Raw genomic sequence first — 25,193 nt, forward strand, 5'->3', positions numbered from 1 at the left:
GGCGCGGTGTAAAGTGCTTTCGGTGAGGCGGATCTGTTGCGACGGACGAGGGCTTGTATGAAGGGCCAGCGATGGGGCGGACGAGGGAGTCAGTGAAGGTCCTACACTGTGGTGGACGAGGGCACCAGTTAAGCAGATCCGGTGCGGTGGACCATGATGGCAGTCAAGGAGATCAGGAGCGGTGGACAAGCCAGTTGCTGAAGCGGCTCCGGTGAAGTGGTGAGTTGGTAGTTGGGGATTCCAAGGTGCGGAAGGTAGAACCGGTGGGGTGTGACGTCCACCGCTGCGGTGGAGGACTAGATTCGGCGGCTCACCGTGGTTGTGGGGGGTCAGGGAGGGGATGGGGAGGAGCTCTTGTCGGAGTAAATAGCCATGGGTAGCCTAGCCGGCTTCCCCTGGCCCTTCTGAAAAAATTACGAGCCGATCCGGCTCTCAAGAATCCAAGACATAGGGCCGCCTTCCCCTGGCCGGCTGTCTCCCAGGCCGGCTATTGGAAGGCGGCCCGACTTTAGCCCTCATGAAGAAAGCCATGGGAGGGCCGACTTCGAGAAGCCGGCCGCGAGGAGGCCGACTCCAGGAAGCCGGCTCCCCTAAAGCGGTCGAGACCGTACCCTCAAAGTTTGCATCCACCTAGCGGCGATGAGACGGGGCATGGCTACAGTGAAGCCTGCCACCCTCGAATCCCGGAGCGCGCCTGGCACAGTGCGCCGTACGGGTGGCCATGACCCGTCCGGCGCGGCACTGTTGCCACACTGACCCTGATGTCATCCATGACGGGTTACCAGTACGGCCCACAGGCGGTGAGCCCCTCCAGGCAGAGAGACACCTGAAGGCGGCCTGGCCTCCCCCAGTCGGCCTGAGACGGAGACGGCTCTCTCCAGCCGGCTTGCCACCCCCTCGAAGGAGACGCCCCATTAAGGAGACAAGACGCGGCGAGGCTACAGTGGCCACCAGCCGGACGGCAGCACTGTAGCCATGCTTACCTCGGCGAAGCCCTCGTCACCAAGATTGAGCAACAGTAACCAGCCACCGACAAGGCCCTGGACAGTGGGGCCTGCCTGTCGACCAAGGGGCCGGCAGCCGGCGGGACCCACCAGTCGGCGGGCCCCAGCAGCCGGCGCAGAAGCCGGCGAGCGCAGTCACAGACGGCTGGGCCCTATGCCCAGTCGGATTACTGTTGTACCCCCGGGGGGTAGGCCTATATAAACCCCCCGGGGCGCCCATGCAAAGGGTTGGACCCCCAGCTAGTTTTAGACACCACACAAGGAGAAGAAGCAAGCTAGTCGTGCCCTTCTTCCTCCTCCCACCAAACAGCTCAAGGAGCATTGTGTAGCTACTTGTCCATCTAGTGATCATGCGGAGACCCCGCAGAGCAGCAGTAGGGGTGTTATCTCCACGGAGAGCCCTGAAGCTGGGTAAGATTCATCGGCGTGCATGTCTTCACCTCATCCCGTTTCCAGGCACCGGCGACGTCTTACTGGCTCCCACAATGATAAGCCACCCGTTGGCATATGTCGCACCTACCACCCGACAGCTCTGGGGAAGAGTGTTGGGGGCAAAGAGGGGAAAACAATGGAGTTACCAAAGCAGCCCTTTTTCCGTTCATGTGGCAGGGGTAAAATAGGAATATCGTAGGAATAAACTTTCGGGTGCGTGATATTTCAATGTGAGCGGGATGTTTGAAAGCTTTTGGCGCCTGAAATTATAAGTGTTGTGCTCTTGTACGGCCGACAATGATATCATGGCTGAGAATTTATTTGTTTTGCACGCAAAAAAAGTGGAAGTTTTGAAAATCAATGTCTCCAACTCAAAACTTAGATTGTCCATTCAATTCAAATATGGGTCATTGAGGTAGTACAAGCAAATACCATCATACAGTCCAATTCAAATGAAATTCCAAATGTGTTTATCCTAAATATGATGACAAAAGAAAAAATGTGTATGTGTATGAATAAAGTGGATGATTATAAAGTTTGAACATGCCCGTATGTATATATCTCTAGGTTTGATATATGAATTTGAAATCACAAAATCCCGGCATAAAAAATGTACCTCTGTTTAAATGAATTACCAAAGCTAATGATGGAGTCGAATTCCAAAATTCCAATCTTAGGGTTGTAATTCTGGTACATCAAGGTATATCACAGATGTTCAAAAGTATCATTATCTCATAGTCCAAACTGTGAAACAAATTGATCAACCATGGGTGCACACACTATTGACCATATATATCTCAATTACGCTAAAGTCCCTCAAATATAGACACCTCACTCTTTATCTGAAGCCACCCCCCCCCGTCCCCCCCACACGTCGTTCTCTCCCCCAGACGCGAACACACGAGCACATTAACACCCCACTCTCTTCTAGAGTCCGGATCCCAATATAGGTCTCTATCACTTTGTCTCTCGGGCATGCACACATCTCTTCCCCCACTCTCTAGGACTCCCTACATCTCTCTTTCCCAAGCACACACACTATGTAGAGTGTATCTTTCCCATACACACAAACTGTCACCCCCAAACATCTATCTCCCTAGTTATGTGGTTCTCGCACACTCACAACACACAACACCCCCACTACAAACAAGCACACTTTGTCTCCTTGTGCACCACTCTTGAATTTCTATCTCTCCCACATGCGGACCTGCCCCAGCTCCTTCCCTGCATACATATATGTTGTGACTCTTTCCATAGCTCCCTAATGTATCATCATTCTCAATCTCGCACATTGTTCTCTACACCATCTATTCTAGATCTCTCATGAAGTCCCTATCACACACACACGATGACTCGCTTCCCTTGCATCTCCGTACATAGGCCACTTTTGAACAACATCAACATTGTCTCCCTATCTATACGGCACTTCGGCACACAAACGACCCCTCTCTCTCCCCCTCTCTTCCTCCATCTCTCTCTGTTGCTAGCTCTCTCTCTCTCTCTCGCCCCTCTCCCCACACACTCGATGTCTCTTCCAAATAGTCTGCTCCCCGCCCGCACCCATGCTATCTCGCTACTACACATGCCTTTGTCTCTCTTTGACACACATGTCACACCATTCCCCTTCCCTATACTAGGTTTACATCATTAGTGGTCTCTCTAATCCACATACACACACTCCCTCTCACACACAAACACGCGCACAAACACACACAAACATGCACAAACACCCATCTATATGTATCCTTCTTTTAAGACACACACCCTTGCATATTCTCTCTAGCTCTAGGTATGTATATCTCCCCCCTCTCTAGCTCAGATGCACACCAAAATTCTCCATCTCTCTAACTCACACATCTCCCCATGTCCGCATGTGTATCTCACACACTCACTCTCTGATTATGTCTATGTGTCTCCACATTACACAACACAAAGCCCCATGTACATGCCTCTCTCTATCCTCCACACAGATAGACACAAAGAATCTCTTATCATTGCCTCAGTATCTACACATATCACACACGCACTCTCTCTATCTCTCTCTCTCTCTCTCTCTCTCTCTCTCTCTCTCTCTCTCTCTCGCAAACACGCTCAACAAGGGTTTCCCCGTGAATAACTTACCATCTATTCATCTACAGTCGTGGCAGTACGACGAACATGAGACGTGAAAAAGAATAAATCTACACATGTGTAGACCACCTAGTATGACTGATGAGGACATCAATAACATTGTTACACCCACAACCCCTTTTGATATACATATTGGACCAATTACTAGAGCTCGCGCACGCCAATTAAATTATCAGGTACTTTCATTTCTTGGTAATGATTCTAATGTTCATGAGAATATGATGCTGCCTAAATTGGATACATTTGTTTTGCTTACAAATGAAGGGCCTGGCATGGATAAGAGAGATGAACATTGGAGCAAGACAAGCATGGAGATGATGGCATGCGCAAGGGGATCAAAAACGGAGTTACAAGTGATGATTTCAGGACTTTGAAGCCACCATAAGGAGTTCTTGAAGCCTTGGACGAAATATACAAGATGCCACTACATAAATTTCGTCCGGAGGCTATTCCAGGTGCTGCGTCACCTTATTATTGGGCCAGGCCCATGTATTTTCGCAATACTTAAGTATAGGATGTTTTTAGAGTCCGTATGTGTGGGGAAACAAGAGTTAAGGTTGGTTTCGGTCCCCTCCTCCAAGAGCCATGAAATTCCCCCTCTTCCTCCATATATACAACCCTTAGGGCGTCGTTTAGACTTCGGGTTTTGTTTAGATTAAAGTTCTCCATAGCTGCAACTTCGCGTACTTCATTTGTGTTCAATGACCAGACAAAGGCGTCACAGAACCCCACCTTTGATCAATAAAGCTTTCCTCTTATATTCGCAATATCCAGATTGCAATCTTAGTTTCTTGCTTGTTCTTCATTTGCCTACAGGAAACAGACCTTCGTGGTCAGGTTGATCATGCTCCAGCATGGTCAATAACCTCTCGGAGTTCATTTAGCGATTGCTAAGGCGTGACATCCTCGTACTTTCATAGTCGGATCGTCAAAGTCGACTTCCTCCAAAATGATAGCCACCATCTCATCGAAAGACAGGACACCTTTGCCTCTATCAAGTGGTATCAGATTTCTAGGTTGCTCAGTGAGATTTTACAATTTTTCGTAGTTTAGATCGAGTCTATTCTTCATACCTACAGTCCACGAAAAAGCCACAAAAAAATTAGGGTTAGTTCATCATATCCTAACCAATCTGAGCCTTTGCATAATCTTTTTAGGGTTTTGCATTGTTGAATTTGAGGTTGCTTCGTCGTGTCTAGTTGCTGGTCTTAGTGTCTAGTCTTTTAGAGTTTTGAGTTATGTTCACAAGTAGTCATGCCGCCGCCGCATCATCATCATCACCGCTGCCATATACCACCATCATCGTCACCGCTGCCATATACCACCACCATCATCACTGCTGCCATATACCACCATCGTCATCGCCGCTGCCATATACCACATATCCACCGCCATCACGATAATCCGAGTCCACCTCCATCACAGATTCGCCACCAGTCCGTGTTCCACTGCCCTACATATAGTCGCCACCAGTCCGAGTTCCACCAAATTCATCTCCGCCACTAGTCCTAGTCTGAGTCAAGTATTTGTTGCATTGCTTTTGAGTTCCAGATCATGCGATACTTTGAGTCGTGACAGAGTAGGACTCTAGAGATTCTGTGCTACCCGCAGTAGAAAAATAGTTCCAAACTCAAAAAAAAATTCTTGCTAGGCAGTTTTTAGACCATTTGTTGACTTTTTTGAAAAAAAATTGTTGCGGAGGAAAAAAAGAGAAAAAAAGTGCAAAAAAAGAAAAAAGAGAAAAAAAATCCAGAGTGTGCTCCTCCCTTGTTTACGTGCAGCCCCGTGATTTTGTTAGTGTTCTAGGCTCGCGTCTCTAGCACGGTCTAGCCTAGGACCAGCACAGTACCGTCGTTGAGCGCTTAATCAACTCTGATTCTCTGAACTGATTATTGCTAACCCTTTTTGCTACCATATTATAAGCCTTCCAAGCTCCACATACATCTACGTCGTGTGTTTGACTCTCCCTGGTAATCATGCTATCTAATATTTGAGAGTTTTGACTATGAAGGTTGCCAATCACCGCCTGCTGCTGCATAAGAACTGGTAAGAATTTGAGATTTGCTTGACAGATTTGTGACACCCACCACCACCTCTTGTTAGTAGTCTGTAGGATCATATTCTTGTGTGTTTCTATTGCTACTAACCATGGAAGGATCACACGCCAATGAGACTGACTGGGAGAACATGACGAATAAGGAGTTACATGATAAATTTCAGCAAATGATGAGTGGACAGGTGCAAGATGTGCTAAACATATTTGAAGAGGCCATGGAGAAGATAGATGGCATGGAGAAGACGTTCGAAACAAAGCTCGAAAACAAGTTTAATGAATTGCTCGCGCGTCTTCCACCACCACCATCGGCTGCACCTAACGCACCTCTACAACAACAACAACAACAACAACAACAACAACAACAACAACAACAACGTCGCCTTCCAAATCAAGTGGGACGATCACAGTGCGTTCCCATTGACCCTGGGCAAAATTCTGGTGCCACTGTTGATGCTTCTGTAGCTCCTGCTGCTACTGCAGAGGTAGAGGACCATTACGAGGATGAGGTTGATCAAAATCAGAACTACGTGCAACCACCAGCACCACCAACACCAGGTCGTCCTCAGGTATATCATCGCAACGGTAGGGTTGCACCACCACCTGAGGTACGAGATCATGACCTTTTTCCTAAACTAAAGTAGAATATTCCACCATTTGACGGTAGATATGTACCTGATATATATCTTACTTGGGAGTTAGAAACTGAACAACATTTTACATGTTTACAATATCCCGAGGAGAGACGTGTTCCTGCTGCTGTTTGTGCTTTAACTAGTTTTGCATGTCTTTTGTGGTGTGAACATTGTAGATTATATCCTATTCCAGCTACTTGGGCTGCTTTGAAAACTGCTATGCGTACTCGTTGGTTCCACCATATTATCAACGTGAATTACTTCAAAAATTGCAGCATTTAAGACAAGGAAAAAATTCTGTAGAAGAATATTATCAGAAATTACAAACTGGCATGATTAGATGTGGTATTGTTGAGGAGAATGAAGCTATGATTGCACGTTTTATGGGTGGATTAAATAGAGAGATTCATACCATTCTAGAGTATAAGGAGTATAATAATATCACTCGTTTATTCCAACTTGCTTGTAAAGCTGAACGTGAAGTGCAGGATCGATAGGCATTGGCGCAAACTAACTTTTCTGCGGGTCGATCTTCATCATGGACACCACGTGCATCCTCTACTTCCACTGCACCAGCACCTCCATCAGGTGCCACCTCCAGCCGTGATACAAGAAAGTAGGCACAACCACCACTATCTGCCAAGAGCACACCTGCCAGGCCTACGCAGAATTCTTCTTCTTCCATGGCATCAATAGGGCACACAAGTGATATTATTTGTCGTCATTGTAAGGGAAAAGGACATTTTGCGAGAGAATGCAAATCTCAGCGTGTGATGATTGCTACTGAGGATGGTGGGTATGAGTCCGCTAGTGACTATGATGAGGAGACTTTGGCTCTTATTACACATGAAGAACACGGTGGAGATGATTCTGATCATGAGACGCAATACATGGCTGCTGAAGATGCTGATAGGTATGAATGTTTAGTTGCTCAACGTGTTTTGAGTGTGCAGGTTACACAAGCTGAGCAAAATCAGAGGCATAATTTGTTCCATACAAAGGGAGTTGTGAAGGAACGTTCTGTTCGCGTCATCATAGATGGAGGGACCTGCAACAACTTGGTTGGCATGGAGATGGTGGAGAAGCTATCTCTCACCACAAGACCGCATCCACATCCTTACTACATCCAAATGGTTCAACAATAGCGGCAAGGTTAAAGTAACACGTACTGTTCGTGTGCATTTTAGTATCTCTACATATGCTGGTTATGTTGATTGTGATGTGGTACCTATGCAAGCATGTTCCTTATTACTTGTTAGACCATGGCAATTTGATAAAAATTGTGTGCACCATAGTAGAACTAATTAGTATACTCTTGTTCATAAGGAAAAAAATATTACTTTGCTTCCTATGACTGCCTAATTCCTTTTGAAAGATGATATTAATAGAGCTAATAAAGCAAAACAGGAGCAAAATAAGAGTGAAAATCAGATTGTGGCAAAAGAATTTGAGCAACAAATGAAGCCTAATAATAAACCATCTAGTGTTGCTTCTGAAATTAAATTGAAAAGTGTATGTTTACTTGACACCAAATCTGATATTGATGATCCAGATTTTAGCAAATCTGTTTGCTATGCTTTTATGTGCAAAGAGGCATTATTTTCATTCGAGGACATGCCTTCCTCTTTGCCTCCTGATGTCACTGACATTTTGCAGGAGTTTGCTGACGTCTTTCCACGAGAGGTGCCACCGGGATTACCACCTATTCGAGGGATTGAGCATCTAATTGACTTAATTACCGGTGCATCATTACCCAACCGTGCACCATACCGTACCAATCCAGAGGAGACGAAGGAGATTATGCGCCAAGTACAGGACCTGCTCGACAAAGGTTATATACGCGAATCCCTTAGTCCTTGTGCCGTTCCTATCATTTTAGTGCCGAAAAAGGATGGTACATCGTGTATATGTGTTGATTGTAGAGGCATTAATAATATTGCTATTCGTTATCGTCATCCTATTCCTAGGCTAGATGATATGCTTGATGAATTGAGTGGCTCTACAATATTCTCCAAAGTTGATTTGCATAGTGGATACCATCAAATTCGTATGAAATTGGGAGATGAATGGAAAATAGCATTTAAAACTAAGTTTGGATTATATGAGTGGTTAGTCATGCCTTTTGGGTTAATTAATGCACCTAGTACTTTCATGAGATTAATGAACGAAGTTTTACGTGCTTTCATTGGACGATTTGTGGTAGTTTACTTTGTTGACATATTGATTTATAGAAAATCTTTGGAGGAACATTTGGAACATTTACGTGCTGTTTTTTTTCTCTATGTGATGCACGTTTGTTTGGTAACCTTGGGAAGTGCACCTTCTGCACTGACCAAGTATCTTTTCTTGGCTATGTTGTTACTCCACAGGGAATTGAAGTTGATAAAGCCAAGATTGAAGCTATTGAGAGTTGGCTGCATCCCAAAATGGTCACACAAGTGAGGAGTTTTCTTGGCCTCGCTGGATTCTATAGGCGTTTGTGAGAGATTTTAGCACCATTGCTGCACCTCTCAACGAGCTTACAAAGAAGAGTGTGCCTTTTGTTTGGGGTACCGCACAGGAAGAAGCCTTCACGGTATTGAAAGATAAGTTGAGACATGCTCCTTTACTCCAACTTCCTGATTTTAAAAAGACTTCTGAGCTTAAATGTGATGCTAGTGGAATTGGATTAGGAGGTGTGTTATTACAAGATGGCAAACCTGTTGCATACCTCTCTAAAAAATTGAGTGGGCCTAGTCTAAACTATTCTACTTATGATAAAGAATTATATGCTCTTGTTCGGACCTTAGAAACATGGCAACATTATTTGTGGACCAAGGAATTTGTTATACATTCTGATCATGAATATATGGAACACATTAAAAGACAAGCAAAAATGAACTATAGACATGCTAAATGGGTTGAATTCATTGAGACTTTCCCTTATGTCATTAAACACAAGAAGGGTAAAGAAAATGTTATTGCTGATGCATTGTCTCATCGTTATACTATGCTTTCACAACTTGACTTTAAAATATTTGGTTTGGAGACCATCAAAGATCAATATGTGCATGATGATGAATTTAAAGATGTATTGTAGAATTGTAAGGAAGGGAGAACTTGGGACAAGTTCTTTCTTAACGATGGATTCGTGTTTCGTGCTAACAAGCTATGCATTCTAGCTAGCCCCGTTCGTCTTTTTTTGTTGCAGGAGGTGCATGGAGGAGGATTAATGGGACACTTTGGCATCAAGAAGATGGAGGATATACTTGCTACACATTTCTTTTGGCCAAAGATGAGACGGGATGTTGAGTGTTTTGTTGCTCGCTGCACTACATGTCAAAAAGCTAAGTCACGACTCAATCCTCATGGTTTATATATGCCTTTGCCTGTACCTAGTGTTCCTTGGGAGGATATATCTATGGACTTTATTTTAGGTTTACCTCGAACAAAGAAGGGGAGGGATAGCATATTTGTTGTCGTGGATAGATTGTTGAAAATGGCACACTTTATACCATGTCATAAAAGCGATGATGCTATTAATGTTGCTGATTTGTTCTTTCGTGAAACTATTCGCTTGCATGGTGTGCCAAATACTATTGTTTTAGATCGTGATACTACATTTCTTAGCCACTTTTGGAGATGTTTATGGGCTAAGTTGGGCACTAAACTACTTTTTAGTACTACTTGTCACCCCAAACTGATGGACAAACTGAAGTAGTCGATAGAACATTGTCTACTATGCTTAGGGCTGTTTTGAAGAATAATAAGAGAATGTGGGAAGAATGCTTGCCTCATATTGAATTTGCTTATAATCGTTCATTGCATTCTACAACTAAGATGCGCCCTTTTGAAATTGTGTATGGTTTCCTACCTCGTGCACCTATTGATTTGTTGCATCTTCCATCTTCAGAGAAGATTAATTTTGATGCTAAAGAACGTCATGAATTGATTTTAAAAATGCATGAGTTAACTAAGGAAAAATTGAGCGTATGAATGCTGAATATAAACTTGCTGGAGATACGGGTAGAAAACATGTTGTGTTTGCACCTGGAGATCTTGTTTGGTTACATTTGCGTAAGGATAGATTTCCTAATTTGCGCAAATCAAAGCTAATGCCACGTGCTGATGGTCCTTTTAAGGTGTTAGAGAAAATAAATGATAATGCATATAAACTTGAGCTGCCTGCAGATTTTGGGCTTATTCCCACTTTTAACATTGCAGATTTGAATCCTTATTTGGGTGAGGAAGATGAGCTTCCATCGAGGACGACTTCATTTCAAGAAGGGGAGGATGATGAGGACATCAATACCATTGTTACACCCACAACCCCTGTTGTTATACATACTGGAACAATTACTAGAGCTCGCACACGCCAATTAAATTATCAGGTACTTTCGTTTCTTGGTAATGATTCTAATGTTCATGAGAATATGATGCTGCCTAAATTGGATACATTTGTTTTGCTTACAAATGAAGGACCTGGCATGGATAAGAGGGATGAACACTCAAGCAAGACCAAGCATGGAGATGATGGCATGCGGAAGGGGATCAAGAACGGAGTTACAAGTGATGATTTCAGGACTTTGAAGCAACCATAAGGACTGCATGAAGACTTGGACGAAATATACAAGATGCCACTTCATAAATTTCGTCCAGAGGCTATTCTAGGTGTTGCGTCACGTTATTATTGGGCCGGGCCCATGTATTTTCGAAATACTTAAGTATAGGCTGTTTTTAGAGTCCGTATGTGTGGGGAAACAAGAGTTAGGGTTGGTTTCGGTCCCCTCCTCCAAGGGCCACGAAATTCCCCCCTCTTCCTCCATATATACATCCCTTAGGGCATCGTTTAAACTTTGGGTTTTGTTTAGATTAAAGTTCGCCGTAGCTGCAACTTCACGTACTTCGTTTATGTTGGACGACCAGAGAAAGGTGTCGCAGAACCCGACCTTTGATCAATAAAGCTTTCCTCTTATATTCGCAATATCCAGATTGCAATCTTAGTTTCTTGCTTGTTCTTCGTTTGCCTGCAGGAAACGGACCTTCGTGGTTAGGTTGATCGTGCTCCGTCATGGTCAATAGCCTCTTGGAGTTGGTTTAGCGATTGCTAAGGTGCGACGTCCTCGCACATTCGTAGTCGGATCGTCAAAGTCCACTTACCCCAAAATGATAGCCACCATGTCATTGAAAGACGGGACATCTTTGCCTCTATCAATGACAACTAGGACTAGACCAAGCCAAAAGCGCGCCGCCAACACCCCCTCCTTTTCGGTGACGGGAAAATCTTTGTTTTACACAGTCGAGAAGTCATTGTGCTAAGGCCCCACATGCTGAGCCGTTGAATAGAATGTAGATCCTAGTTTATAGAAACAAGTGATGCAGAGCATCTTATGGTCATCCCCATGGACCTACCATTGTCTCACCAAGTGCCAAGAGGACCTATGACACGAGCACAAGCTAGAGCTCTCGAGACCAAGGTGACTTCCTTAGTGATATCACATATGATCCACTCGAGACACGGCTACTACCTAATTCCGAGATGTTGTGCATGATTAGGTATCAAGAGGACCCTCCCGAAGATGCACGTGAAGACAGACAAGTCCCCAAGTTCACGGACGAAGAGAACCAATGGAAGGAGTCAAGAGCAACTTCCAGGCCCCAGACATCCGGCCATGACCCCAGACATCCGGCCCCTAGAGCATCTACAACGACAGCCGCCAAGTACCTACAGGCACCGGACATCTGGCCTCAGCCCAGACATCCAGCCAAGCCTGGAAATCCGGTGTCCTCCGTCCCGAATGCATCAAGACCGACCCTGCCAACCCAGACATCCGGCCCCTCGCAAAAGCCCGGACATCCCGCCTCCCCTGTCTGTGCACAGTGTAGGGCCGAGGCCCATGTACTCCTTCGCCCCCTAGACTATATATACTCCTCCTCCTCCCTCTTTCTAGCGTTAGCGTTGTGTTAGCTCATATGTGAGATAGAGCTTCGCTCATCCATCTAGATCTACTCCATTGTGAGAGACCCACACCTCTTTGGAGAAGATCCACTTGGATTCAAGACCCCTAACGGGAAGACCGCAAGACCTCCTCTCAGAGAAGAACTGGCTACCCTATGTATCGTCCTTTGTTGGATTCGGATCATGTATCTCTTTTGTGTTCGAGGATCTAGCATATGTGTGATCATTCTTGTTGGTTTGAGTGATTCTCTCATGTTTCCCCTCGTGTTTCCCAACGTGTTTCCCCTCGTGAAAGATCGGATGTATAGGGTTCCGCCCTACATCATCTTGGTATCATGAGCCACGTTGATCACGATTTCGGAGCCTCCCTCTTTGTTTTCTAGCCTAATTTTGTTGATTTCGTCCCTAATTCAAAAATTCCCCACAAAAATAGCCCCCGAATTTTTTTTGTGATTTGTTGGTGTGATGAAGTTTTGTTGGATTTGATACGCGGATTTCATGTGTTGCAGGTAGATCTAGCTTTCCCCCATCTTTTCCCCAATTTCCATCCACAAAATCTCCCGAATTTACCTCTTCCACGCAGAGCTGCTCGAGTTCGTCCATGGATCCAGAGCCCGGACATCTAGCCCGACACCCGGACATCCGGCCACCACAGACATCCGACCCCTAAGAGCATACTTCCATCCATCGCACCGTTCTCCGCCTAAGTTTCGCCAAATTTTGCTCTGGTGCCCATTTGCACTTCCGCATACCACCACCACTTCCGCCTAGCACCACCATTTCCCGCAAACACCACCATTGCTTAACCGCTACCAATACCAACAATTTGGTCACGTCTTGTTTTGAGAATTTGAGTTACGGTTCCGTGTCCTATTTGTGTTTCGGCTATTTAGGTACGGTGCGACATCAACATCATCGCAGCTCATCTTTGCCATGGGCGCGTCATCGACAACAAACATTTCACCATTTTGACACCATACCGTAAGCAAGAATCGGTAACCCCATATTGGTATCATGATATCTCATCATTATACATTCTTGCCATTATATTGATAACCACCATACCCCAATTTTGCATATCTTACCCATTGAGACTAGCCTTTGAGTATCGTCGGCAACATCACTTGTGCACATTAGTAGTCATACTTCACATTGCATACTTACCATATCATCTTGGTATATATCTTGGTATCATCTTTTGTGTCACAAAGTTGTCATCGCATACACAATTGGTATCTTGGTTCATGAAGAATTACATGAGAAAAGAGCTCAAAGAGAAAGAGCCAAACAAGCTTTTAAGCAAAAGGGAAATATAAGCAAAGAGATTTTAAGCAAGGACCGTATCATCATACTACATTAAGATTGTCATACTCGATCATTTTGGATCATATCATCGGAATACCATACATATAGCAACTTGGGATAGAAGTCGTTGCATTTTTACTTAGTAGGTTGTGCACAAGTCTTCATATCCGCCTATTATGCAATCGTGCTAGTGTCTCTCTAGTGTTTCGCAACAAGAGCATTTTCGTGGATTCCATATTTTGGATCATTCCTTGGTTGCACAACCCCACTTATCTATTTGCGTGTGTGTTTCCATGTACCACATTTTGCTATTGTTCTACTTGTTGCATTTGCAAATTTGTGAATCTTTTCCAACATTATCGAAGCTCACTAACAATTGCATCAAAGTTTGTGCCACCATCCTAACCGAGCTCCACAATAAGCTTTTACTTGTGTAGGTGTGAGAAACCGAGAAGAATTGGTACCAATTGTGCTATTTCCTTGTTCCACACTTGAGTGATCATTGATCCATCTTCAACATCGGTCAAGGTACATTTGGTATAAGTTCTTCTCTTTCTCCCACTCACATATTTTGCTTGGAATGATGGATAGGCCAAATACTTTTAGCAACCCATTCTTCATCGAGCAGGACGACGACATGTCCGCCTACGTCACAAAGAGCCACCTCTTTGGTGCACAAAGAGTGATAAGGCCATAAGAAGATGCAATACAATACCACGTAAAATTCATCGAGGAGCCGACGGAAAACTACGAGTATCATGCGGTCCAGAAATAAGGGATAAAAATAAATGTACAAGTGGGAGAGCAGTTTACTATAGCATTGTCCAAGAAAAAAAGAAACGGGAACCAGAACCGGAGGAAATAACCCCCATGTTCAGAACTCCACCACAAGGAATCAAGATTGGGTCATTTCAGTTCCCATTGAATAAAGAAAAGGATGGCACGTTACATGCTATAGATAAATGCATGCATGTGTAATTAAAAATGATTTTATATTAGGAAGTTTCCTTGTGTAGTTACGTTCCTTCAGTTAGTTAGGATCCCTATTTACTTTCCTAGTCCTAGTCATGCACGATTAGGTTTCCTGAGATATTCACATTGGTTATTTGGCTTGTTGGAAGGGACGTGCATTGGCCATATAACGGCCAGGCTACGGCCATTGTATCAGATCAGTTTTGGAACTTATTTGTGAGTTATGAAAAAGTCAGAAAACGCCTAGTTCGGGGCGACCAAATCATGAGTATTTTTCTGTGATTTTCCATCGAGAAAATTTACTAGCGACGGAGGGTTGATCATCACATCGATGCCTACATGCTAATCCAAGGGGGTCATTATTTTCATTCATGTATTTGTCGTACGCGGGTGAAAATTATCTTGAAGGTTACGAGGAGGAACAGGGGGACGAACTGTTGATCAAGCATCGCCATAAAAGATCGGGCCGTCTACACGCACGAATTAGCATCTAGCTAATTTGTGCCTCATCAAGTGGTATTCAGAGCTAAGGTTAGTCACGACGATTTAATTTGCAATATTGTCTACGGAGGCGAGTATCACCATGTTGAGCAAGAACATATTGATGGAGGAGGAAGGCATTGGCAAGGTCATTCTTTTTCACAGTCGTTGCGTTGTGAACGAACGACGTGTCAATTTGACGATTGATGAGACTACTGCAGTCAACATGGTTAGCATCGAGGTGGTGGAAAAATTGGGGCTGAAAATAAGACCTCTTGAAAGACCATACACACTGAAGTGGTTCAAAGGTGAAATCCACATTACACATCAAATTTTGCTAATTTTTACTTTGGGGAAATATTGTTGTGCGGAATTTTTTCACGTTTGTCCTGTGCCCATGGTGTCATGCCATCTACTGCTTGGGAACCCATGGTGCAAATGTGTTGGGGCTGTTCGTAATTCCAAGAAAAATACTTACTCTATATCATGAAAGGGCCAACACATCTATTTTATTCCTATGCCAGTGCATGTGTCCATGGCAGATTGGATAGGCCGTTCGCAGAAAAGAAGAGAAGAGCAAAAAGAAATAGAGGAAGAAGTTGATGCACCGATGAAGGGTGTAAATCTTTTGGTGGAAAAGGTTCAGGGGGATGGTGATGCAAAGGGGCAGCGATGGAGTGTTTTCAAAACACAGTGTAAGATCAACAATCGTCCTTGCAAGTTGATAATTGATGGTGGTAGCTTTACAAATGTCATTACCAGATATCTTGTGCGGGCATTTGGTTTGTCCATGTGGCGCCACCTGCAACCACACCATGTGGAGTGGCTATAGAACTCCAGAAAATTGAAGATCACACATAAGGTATGTGTGAAGTTTGTAGTTGGAGATTATATTGATAAGGTGGACTGTGATGTTGTGCCGATGGACGCATGTCAGTTGCTATTGGGAAGACCATGGCAGTTTGATCATGATGCAGTTCATGCTGGAAGAACCAACACATACACATTTATGCATGACAGAAGGAAGCATATGCTGAAACCAATGGCGGACAACGCAATCAACATAGAGCTACAAATTCCGGAGAAGGCGGAGTAGAAAATTGACACGAAACCAGGGATGGTTTCACTTCAAGGGGAAGAGGATGATAAGGCTATCAGAAGATGCAATACAATACCACATAAAATTCATCGAGGAGCCGACGGAAAACTACAAGTACTGTGCGGTCCAGAAATAAGGGTTAAAAATAAATGTACAGGTGGGAGAGCAGTTTACTATAGCATTGTCCAAGCAAAAAAGAACCGGGAACCAGAACCGGAGGAAATAACCCCCACGTTCAGAACTCCACCGCAAGGAATCAAGATTGGGTCATTTTAGTTCCCATTGCATAAAGAAAAGGATGGCACGTTACATGCTATAGATAAATGCATGCATGTGTAATTAAAAATGAATTTTCTATTAGGAAGTTTCCTTGTGTAGTTACGTTCCTTCGATTAGTTAGGATTCCTATTTACTTTCCTAGTCCTAATCATGCATGATTTGGTTTCCTGAGATATTCACGTTGGTTATTTGGCTTGCTAGAAGGGACGTGCATTGGCCATATAACGGCCAGGCTACGGCCATTGTATCAGATCAGTTTTGGAACTTATTTGTGAGTTATGAAAAAGTCATAAAACGCCTAGTTCGGGGCGACCAAATCATGAGTATTTTTCTGTGATTTCCCATCGAGAAAATTTACTAGCGACGGATGGTTGATCATCACATCCACGCCAGGGTGCTGATCCAAGGGGGTTATTATTTTCATTCGTGTATTTTTTGTACGCGGGTGAAAATTATCTTGAAGGTTGCGAGGAGGAACAGCGGGAGGAACTATTGATCAAGCATCGTCGTGAAAGATCGGGCCGTCTACACGCACGAATTAGCATCTCGCTAGTCCGTGCTTCATCAACGAGCTTTGCATCAAGGGCAACAAGCAATGAACGATCGCATCGACAACCTCGCCATTGACTTGCGACTCGCCGAGAAACATACAAGAGACTACTTCGACACATCCATGGAATCTCTTAAGGAGGATATTCGAACAATGATGGCCAACCGCTCTTCTACCTCGTCATCCTACTCAAGAAGGAGCCGCTCGAGTCGGCACTCCGACGACACAATCTCCGGCTCAAGTACACTGACATTGAACACTCTTCGATGTGCCGCACGCCAAGATCGTCAAGCAAACCGCAATCCTCTACATGAAAACAAATCTCTAGAGCAACGACACCGTCAAAACCAAGATACTTTTGCGCAAGAACGAGAACGGCAACGCCAATGCCAACAAGAAGAGGAAGAGCAAGCGCGACTACACCAAGGCGCACAAGATGCCGAGGCACAATGTTAAGAACAACAATTGCGAGAAGCTCAAGCACTTGAGGCGCAACGTGCCCTTCAAGATTATAGTCGAGCCGTAGCCACACGCAACCGGCAAAATTGTGAGCATCGAGAAGTTCTACACGAATAAGTTCAAGAGGGGATTTATCAATCAAGAGTGCATCGTCAAGTTCCTCAAGCTCATCCACAAGCTCGACAAGCACCTCAAGTTCACCAAGAGCAAGAAGACAATGAAGATCCTCCAAGACAAGAGCAAGTTGAGGGAGACAATCCTCCTCATCAAGGACGTCATCACCCTCGCCCCCAACACAATGAAGAGCAACGCTACGGCAAGCTAAAGTTCACCATGCCCAAGTTCAATGGAAGCAATGATCCTGAAGAGTACCTTTCATGGGCATTGAAGGTTGACAAGATCTTCCTCTTGCACAACTATGAGGAAGAGAAGAAGATCGCGATGGCATCCCTTGAGTTCCAAGATTACGTCCTCAATTGGTGGGAACAAGTCATTGAGTGCCAAGAGGCAAGAGGTGAACCACCCATCACTACTTGGGCGCAAATGAAGCATGTCATGAGAGCATGTTTTGTCCCAACCTACTACAACCGCGACCTCTTCAAGAAACTCCCACTCCTCAATCAAGGAACCAAGAGCGTTGATGTAACGCCCTGGACACACCCGCCGGTGGTCGTTACTCTTGGCAGGATCTAGACTGGCCCCACAGGTCAATACTAGTCTTTTGTGCGCACTTTGTCGTCACTCATGCGCACTCGGGAGCAACTTCCCGATCGGTCACCCATCCTGAAACTACTCCAAGCAGAGCACGCTTAACTTTGGAGTTCTTTCCAAATGGGCTCTCCAAAAACAAGGAATTCCTTATTGATATGAGTAGTCTCCCATCCCTAATAAGCCAGGCTATCACATACACCCTCACTAAGAGGAACCGACGTCCTCGTCGGGCCACAGGAACATTCCCTCTTGGCACATACGTCTGTGCATCCAGTCCGGTACATGTGACATGTCGTGTGCCACGACAGGTCACAAACGTCATGAACAACATGACCGCGCACCTGTCCGCAAACATCTGTGTAACCATGAGGGTCGGCTCTGATACCATCTTCTAACGCCCCGGACACACCCACCGGTGGTCGTTACTCTTGGCGGGATCTAGACTGGCCTCACAGATCAATACTAGTCTTTTCTACGCACTTTGTCCTCACTCGTGCGCACCTGAGAGCAACTTCCTGGTCGGTCACCCATCCTGAAACTACTCCAAGATGAGCACGCTTAACTTTGGAGTTCTTTCCGAATGGGCTCCCGGAAAAGAAGGAATTCCTTATTGATATGAGTAGTCTACCATCCCTAATAAGCTAGGCTATCACAGTTGAACAATACTACAAGGAAATGGAGATTGCAATGATACGAGCCAATGTCATGGAAGATGATGAGCAAACTATGGCACGTTTCTTGAATGGACTCAATCATCCTATCAAGAAGATCGCCGACTTCCAACCATACTCGAACCTCATCAAGCTAGTGCATCAAGCTACCAAAGCGGAACATCAAGTGCAATATTACTTCAAATATGCCAAGTTCTCATCCAAGTCCTATGGTTTCTCCAACACCCAAGCTTCAACGACTCCAACAACCTTCTACCTCAACCAAGCCATCTACAAGCAACGCCGGTAAGTCGAGTTATAAGAAAACTTCGACAACCTCAAGTCATCCTCCTACAACAAGCAACTTCAAGCCAAGAGCTTCATCATCATCTACCCCAACCAATGAGACCATCAAGACAAGTTCCTTCAAATGCTTCACATGCGGAGGCTGAGGCCACAAGTCCTTTGAGTGTACCAACAAGCGCACCATGATCCTCAACGACGATGGTACATATGACTCCATGAGTGAAGGAGAAATGGAAGCACTTGAGAAAGTTGCCATGCACCGATAAGTGAACGAAGATGAAGAGGATCAAGTCTTTTGTGACGAAGCTTCAAGCCCCACTCTCGTTGTCTCCAAGGTCTTCAACATCAACAAGAAGAAGACCAAAGATGTCATATCTTTCATACCAGGGCAGGCATCAATGGAAGGTCCGTCAAGGTCATCATCGACGAAGGGAGTTGTCATAACTTGGAAAGTGAAGAACTATGCTCCAAGCTCCAATTGGCCAAGATGAAGCACCCACATCCCTACAAAGTTCAATGGCTAAGCGACTCCGGCACTATCAAAGTCGAGCATACAGTACAAGTCTCCTTCAAGATCGGAGCTTACGAAGACACTTTGGAGTGTGATGTCATTCCAATGTCCGTTTGCCACCTTCTTCTTGCGCGACCATGGCAATTCGATTGAGGTGTCATGTAGAACGGCCGAACGAATCACTATATGTTCAAGATGAAAGGAAAGGAGTACCTACTTCGACCTATGTCTCCAAGCCAAGTGATCGCCGACAAGCAAACCACCCATCGTGGAGAGAACAGTGAGAGAGCGAACCACCAAAAAGAGAGTGGCTGCCACAAGCACAAATTGAGTGCCTCCACGATGAGCAACAAGAAGAACTTAGTTCTATTTGCCACCAAACGTGAGATGAGAGAAGTGCGTGAGAACCCATCAAGTGTCATACACTATGTCCTTTTGTGCAAGGAGAGGAACCAAAAGCTAACACCTCTCACAATCTACCTTTAGTGTTATCTTATCTATTGCGGGAATTCCAAGATGTTTTCCCCGATGAGCTACCTCCGGGTCTACCTCCTCTACGAGGCATCGAGCACCGAATCGACCTCATCCCCGGATGATGTAGGGTGGAACCCTAGATGGACGATCTTTCACGAAAGGAGCGGATCTTGTGAAGAACACGAGGGGAAACACGAGGGGAAATCACAAAGGGGAACACAAGACATACACTCAAACCAACAAGTACGATCACACATGTGCTAGATCCTCGAAACACAAAGAGAGATACACGATCCAAAGTCAACAAAGGACGATACAAGAGGTAACTGGTTCTTCTCCGTGAGGAGGTCTTCATGGTCTTCTCTGTGAGGAGGTCTTGAATCCAACGTGGATCTTCTCCGTAGAGGGGTCGCGGTCTCTCTTGTGGAGTAGATCCGATGTGGATGAGCGAGGCTCTATCTCTAATATGAGCTATCACAATGCTAACCCTCAAATGGTGGGGGTGGAGGAGTGTATATAGTCTAGAGCCACGAAGGGGTAAGCGGGAGAGGGATACAAGGCCAAAGGCCCAGCAGCGCATAGGCAGGTACCGGTCGTCCTGTGGGTACCGGTCGTCCGGTGGCTCAGGAGGGACCGGTCGTCCGCTAGTCGCCGCACGTCCACTGAAGACGTTCTGTGAAGAGGCACCGGATGTCCGATGTCTTCGGACTACCGTTAATATTACCGGCCGTCCAGTGGGGGCCGAACGTCCGCTCGCTGGGAGGTGTTGTAGCTGGCGTTGGCTGTGCTTCAGGCGCCGGTCGTCCGGTGGAGGCCGGACTTCCGCTCGCTGGCCGGTCGTACGGTGGAGGCCAGACGTCCGCTCGCTGGAGCTTCTTTGGCAGCTCCTTGTACTAGGTGTCCTCGTCGTCTTGTCCATGGTCCTCCTCTTTGTTCCTGGTCATGCATAGCACATATATTTGAGGGATTAGCCATGTCTCACATATGGAAAGTGTTTTTTCGAAGAGGAGCGAGTTTGCCTTGTGTCCAATGGTGTATAGTCGAGGTCTCATCTTATGTATCCTTGGGATTTGGAGAGTAGTCGGAGTGTACATGGGGATGAACGTGGGATGCTCCGCATCACCGGAGCACCCCTTCCTAACAAGGCTCCCTGCCGTGTCAACCCCGAGGAAACTAAGGAGATCCAAAGGCAAGTACAACAACTCATCGACGTCCATGTTCGAGAAAGTTTGAGCCATTGTGTCGCACTGGTAATCCTTGTTCCCAAGAAAGATGGCAGATATCGCATGTTTTCTGATTGTCATCCTATCAATGCTATTAATGTACGTTATCAATACCCTATTCCACGCCTAGATGATATGCTTGATGAGCTTAGTGGAGCCATAGTTTTCTCTAAAATTGATCCTAAAAGTGGCTACTATCAAATACGCATCCAAGAAGGTGATGAATGGAAAACCACATTTAAGACCAAATTTGGCTTATATGAATGTCTTGTTATGCCAATGTGTTTATCCGAAGCACCCGGTACTTTCATGTGACTCATGCATTTTGTTGTGGTCTACTTTGACGATATTTTTGTCTTTAGCAAATCTCAAAAAGACCATGTCACCCACCTTCGAACCATGCTACAAACTCTTAGAAAAGAGCACCTTTATGCTAATATGGACAAATGCCTTTTTGGTGTTGATAAGCTTGTTTTCTTGGGTTTCATTGTATCTTCTATGGGTGTTCATGTAGATGAATCTAAGATCAATGCTATTAAAACTTGGCCCCAACCAACCAACTTGCAACAAGTGTGTAGCTTCCTTGGTTTAGCAGGTTTCTACCATAGATTTGTGAAGGATTTTAGCACCATTGCTTCACCTTTGCATGCTTTGAGTAAGAAGAATGCACCCTTTGTTTGGGGACCATCTCAAGATAGCGCATTTAATGAGCTTAAGAATTTGCTTACTCATGCTCCTATGCTTGCTTTACCAAACTTTGACAAACCCTTTGAAATTCATTGTGATGCTAGTGGTAATGGCATAGGAGGTGTGTTAACACAAGAGAAGCGCCTCATAGCTTACTTTAGTGAGAAATTTTCCGAAGCACAACTCAATTACCCCATCCATGACAAAGAGCTATATGATGTAGTGCGAGTTTTGCATGAATGGGAACATTATCTTCGCCCTCATGAATTTGTCATCCATACCGACCATGAAACACTTAAATACCTTAAGGGCCAAACTAAGTTGAACAAGCATCATGCTAAATGGAGTGAATTCATTGAGTCGTTTCCTTATGTCATCAAGTACATTAAAGGTAAGGAAAATGTTGTGGCAGACACTCTTTCCCGCATATGCATGCTTGTCACCAAACTTGAATTGAATGGCATTGGCTTTGAGCACATAAAAGACTTGTATGCGCATGATCCTGCTTTTGCTATTCCTTATGTCAAATGTTTGACACATACATCTTGGGAACGCTATTACATGAAAGATGATTATCTTATGAGAGCTACCAAACTATGCATCCCTGAGTCTTCTCTTCGTTTGTTGCTTTTGCAAGAATCTCATGGAGGAGGACTAATGGGACACTTTGGACGCGACAAGACATTTTCTACGCTATCCAAGAACTATTTTTGGCCCAAGATGTTCCGCGACGTCTCACGTTTCACCACCCGATGTGCTACATGTCGCAAAGCTAAGTCCAAAGCTCAATCTCATGGCCTTTATATGCCCCTTCCAATTCCATATCACCCATGGGAAGATATTAGCATGGATTTTGTGCTTGGCTTGCCTAGAACTAGAAATGGGAAGGATCCGTGTTTGTTGTTGTGGACCGATTCTCTAAGATGGGTCATTTCATTCCTTGCAACAAGATAGATGATGCTTGACATGTTGCCAATCTTTTTTGTAGGGAAATCTTGCGCCTACATGGAGTACCAAAGACGATTGTCTCGGACCGTGACGTCAAGTTCTTGTGTTACTTTTGGAAAACCTTATGCGCCAATCTCGGGATCAAGCTACTTTTCTCCATGGCATACCATCCACAAACCGACAGCCAAACGGAGGTGATCAACCGCACAATCTCCACTCTACTTTGCGTGTTAATCAAGAAGAACATCAAGGAGTGGGAGGAGTGTCTACCCATCTCCGAGTACGCCTACAACGAGCAAGACATTCAACTACCGGCAAGTCCCCCTTCGTGGTCATCTATGGTTTCAACCTATTGTCCCCATTGGACATTCTTCCCCTACCACTACAAGAGCGCACAAACATGGACGCGAGTGCCCGAGTCAACTATCCCAAGAAGGTGCATGAAGATACATGGCAAACCATTGAGCACCAAGTACAACGACTCGCGACCAAGCTCAACCTCAACAAGCACCCCATGGTATTCAATATTGGAGATCTTGTGTGGCTACACCTTCGCAAGGACCACTTCCCCCACAAACGCAAGTCCAAACTTCTACCACGAGCGGATGGACCGTTCAAGGTGCTTGAACTATACAACAACAACGCCTACAAGATCGACATTCCATGAGACAAGTACTCCATGAGCGACATCTTCAACATCAAAGATCTCTCTCCCTACCATGGTGATGAGGATTTTGATCCGAAGTTGGATCTTTCCCAAGGGAGGGGAGATGATGTGGAGCATCCTATGGTCATCCCCATGGACCTACCATTGTCTCACCATGTGCCAAGAGGACCTATGACACAAGCACGGGCTAGAGCTCTCGATACCACGGTGACTTCCTTCCTTAGTGATATCACATATGATCCACTCGAGACATGGCTACTACCTAAGTCCGAGATGTTGTGCATGATTAGGTATCAAGAGGACCCTCCCAAAGATGCACGTGAAGACGGACAAGTCCCCCAGTTCATGGACGAAGAGAACCAGCGGAAGGAGTCAAGAGCAGCTTCCAGGCCCCGGACATCCGGCCATGACCCGGGACATCCGGCCCCTGGAGCATCTACAATGATAGCCGCCAAGTACCTACAGGCCCCGGACATCTAGCCAAGCCCAGAAATCCGGTGTCTTCCATCCCAAATGCATCAAGACCGACCCCGCCAACCCGGACATCTAGCCCCTCCAGCCCGGACATCCGGCCTCCCCTGTTTGCGCACAGTGTAGGGCCGAGGCCCATGTACCCCTTCGCCCCCCTAGACTATATATACTCATCCTCCTTCCTCTTTCTAGGGTTAGCGTTGTGTTAGCTCATATGTGAGATAGAGCTTCGCTCATCCATCCGGATCTACTCCATTGCGAGGGACCGACACCTCTTCGGAGAAGATCCACTTGGATTCAAGACCCCTAACAGGAAGACCTCCTCTCGGAGAAGAACTAGCTACCCTATGTATCATCCTTTATTGGATTCAGATCGTGTATCTCTTTTGTGTTCAAGGATCTAGCATATGTGTGATCGTTCTTGTTGGTTTGAGTGATTCTCTCATGTTTCCCCTCGTGTTTCCCCTCGTGTTTTTCGTGTTATTTGCTGGATCTGCTCCTTTCGTGAAAGATCGGCTGTATAGGGTTCCACCCTACATCAACAAGTATCGGTAATATGTTTGTATCTCCATACTTATATTTCTTCTCTTATAAAAAAACCGAGTTGGTGATGATGGTACGCGTGCCATCTTGTAATATAGACCGTCTGACCTATATCTGACGGATAGAAATTAAACTAAAAGATACCCGCACCTCTCTCCAACTACCTCATTCATCCTTACCTCCAACTACCTCATTGTTGAGCAATTAAAAAAGGAAGCCTCTGGAACAAACTGGCATGGTGGTCGCTGCCGGCGTGGTCCATCTCCATGCCTCCGCCCAGTCGGACCACCAATCACCACCGCGCCCCACTCCTCTTCACCTTATCTCATCTTTCTCAAGATATCATTAGTTTTTACACATGGGATTACTCCCACATGGGTCAATCACAACAAGTGTTTTATAAAAAAATGCATCTTGATGTTTCGTACAATGCACGGACATCTTGCTAGTACTCCTACAGAAGACTTAGTTGGTGATGATGGTGTGTCTGCCATCCGTCATTTCTGACCATTAGATCTACATCTAACGACTGTGAGGTAAGTTGTTACCTTTTCTCACCAACATCCCACTTCTCTACCAATTTGCAGAAAAAACCCATAATTAGTATCTTAAACCCAACCACATCCCTCCCTCACCTCACCAAAACAGCCCAAGGAATATATTCTG

Source organism: Triticum aestivum, chromosome 1A (genome assembly GCF_018294505.1).
Source record: "Triticum aestivum cultivar Chinese Spring chromosome 1A, IWGSC CS RefSeq v2.1, whole genome shotgun sequence".
NCBI lineage: Eukaryota > Viridiplantae > Streptophyta > Magnoliopsida > Poales > Poaceae > Triticum > Triticum aestivum.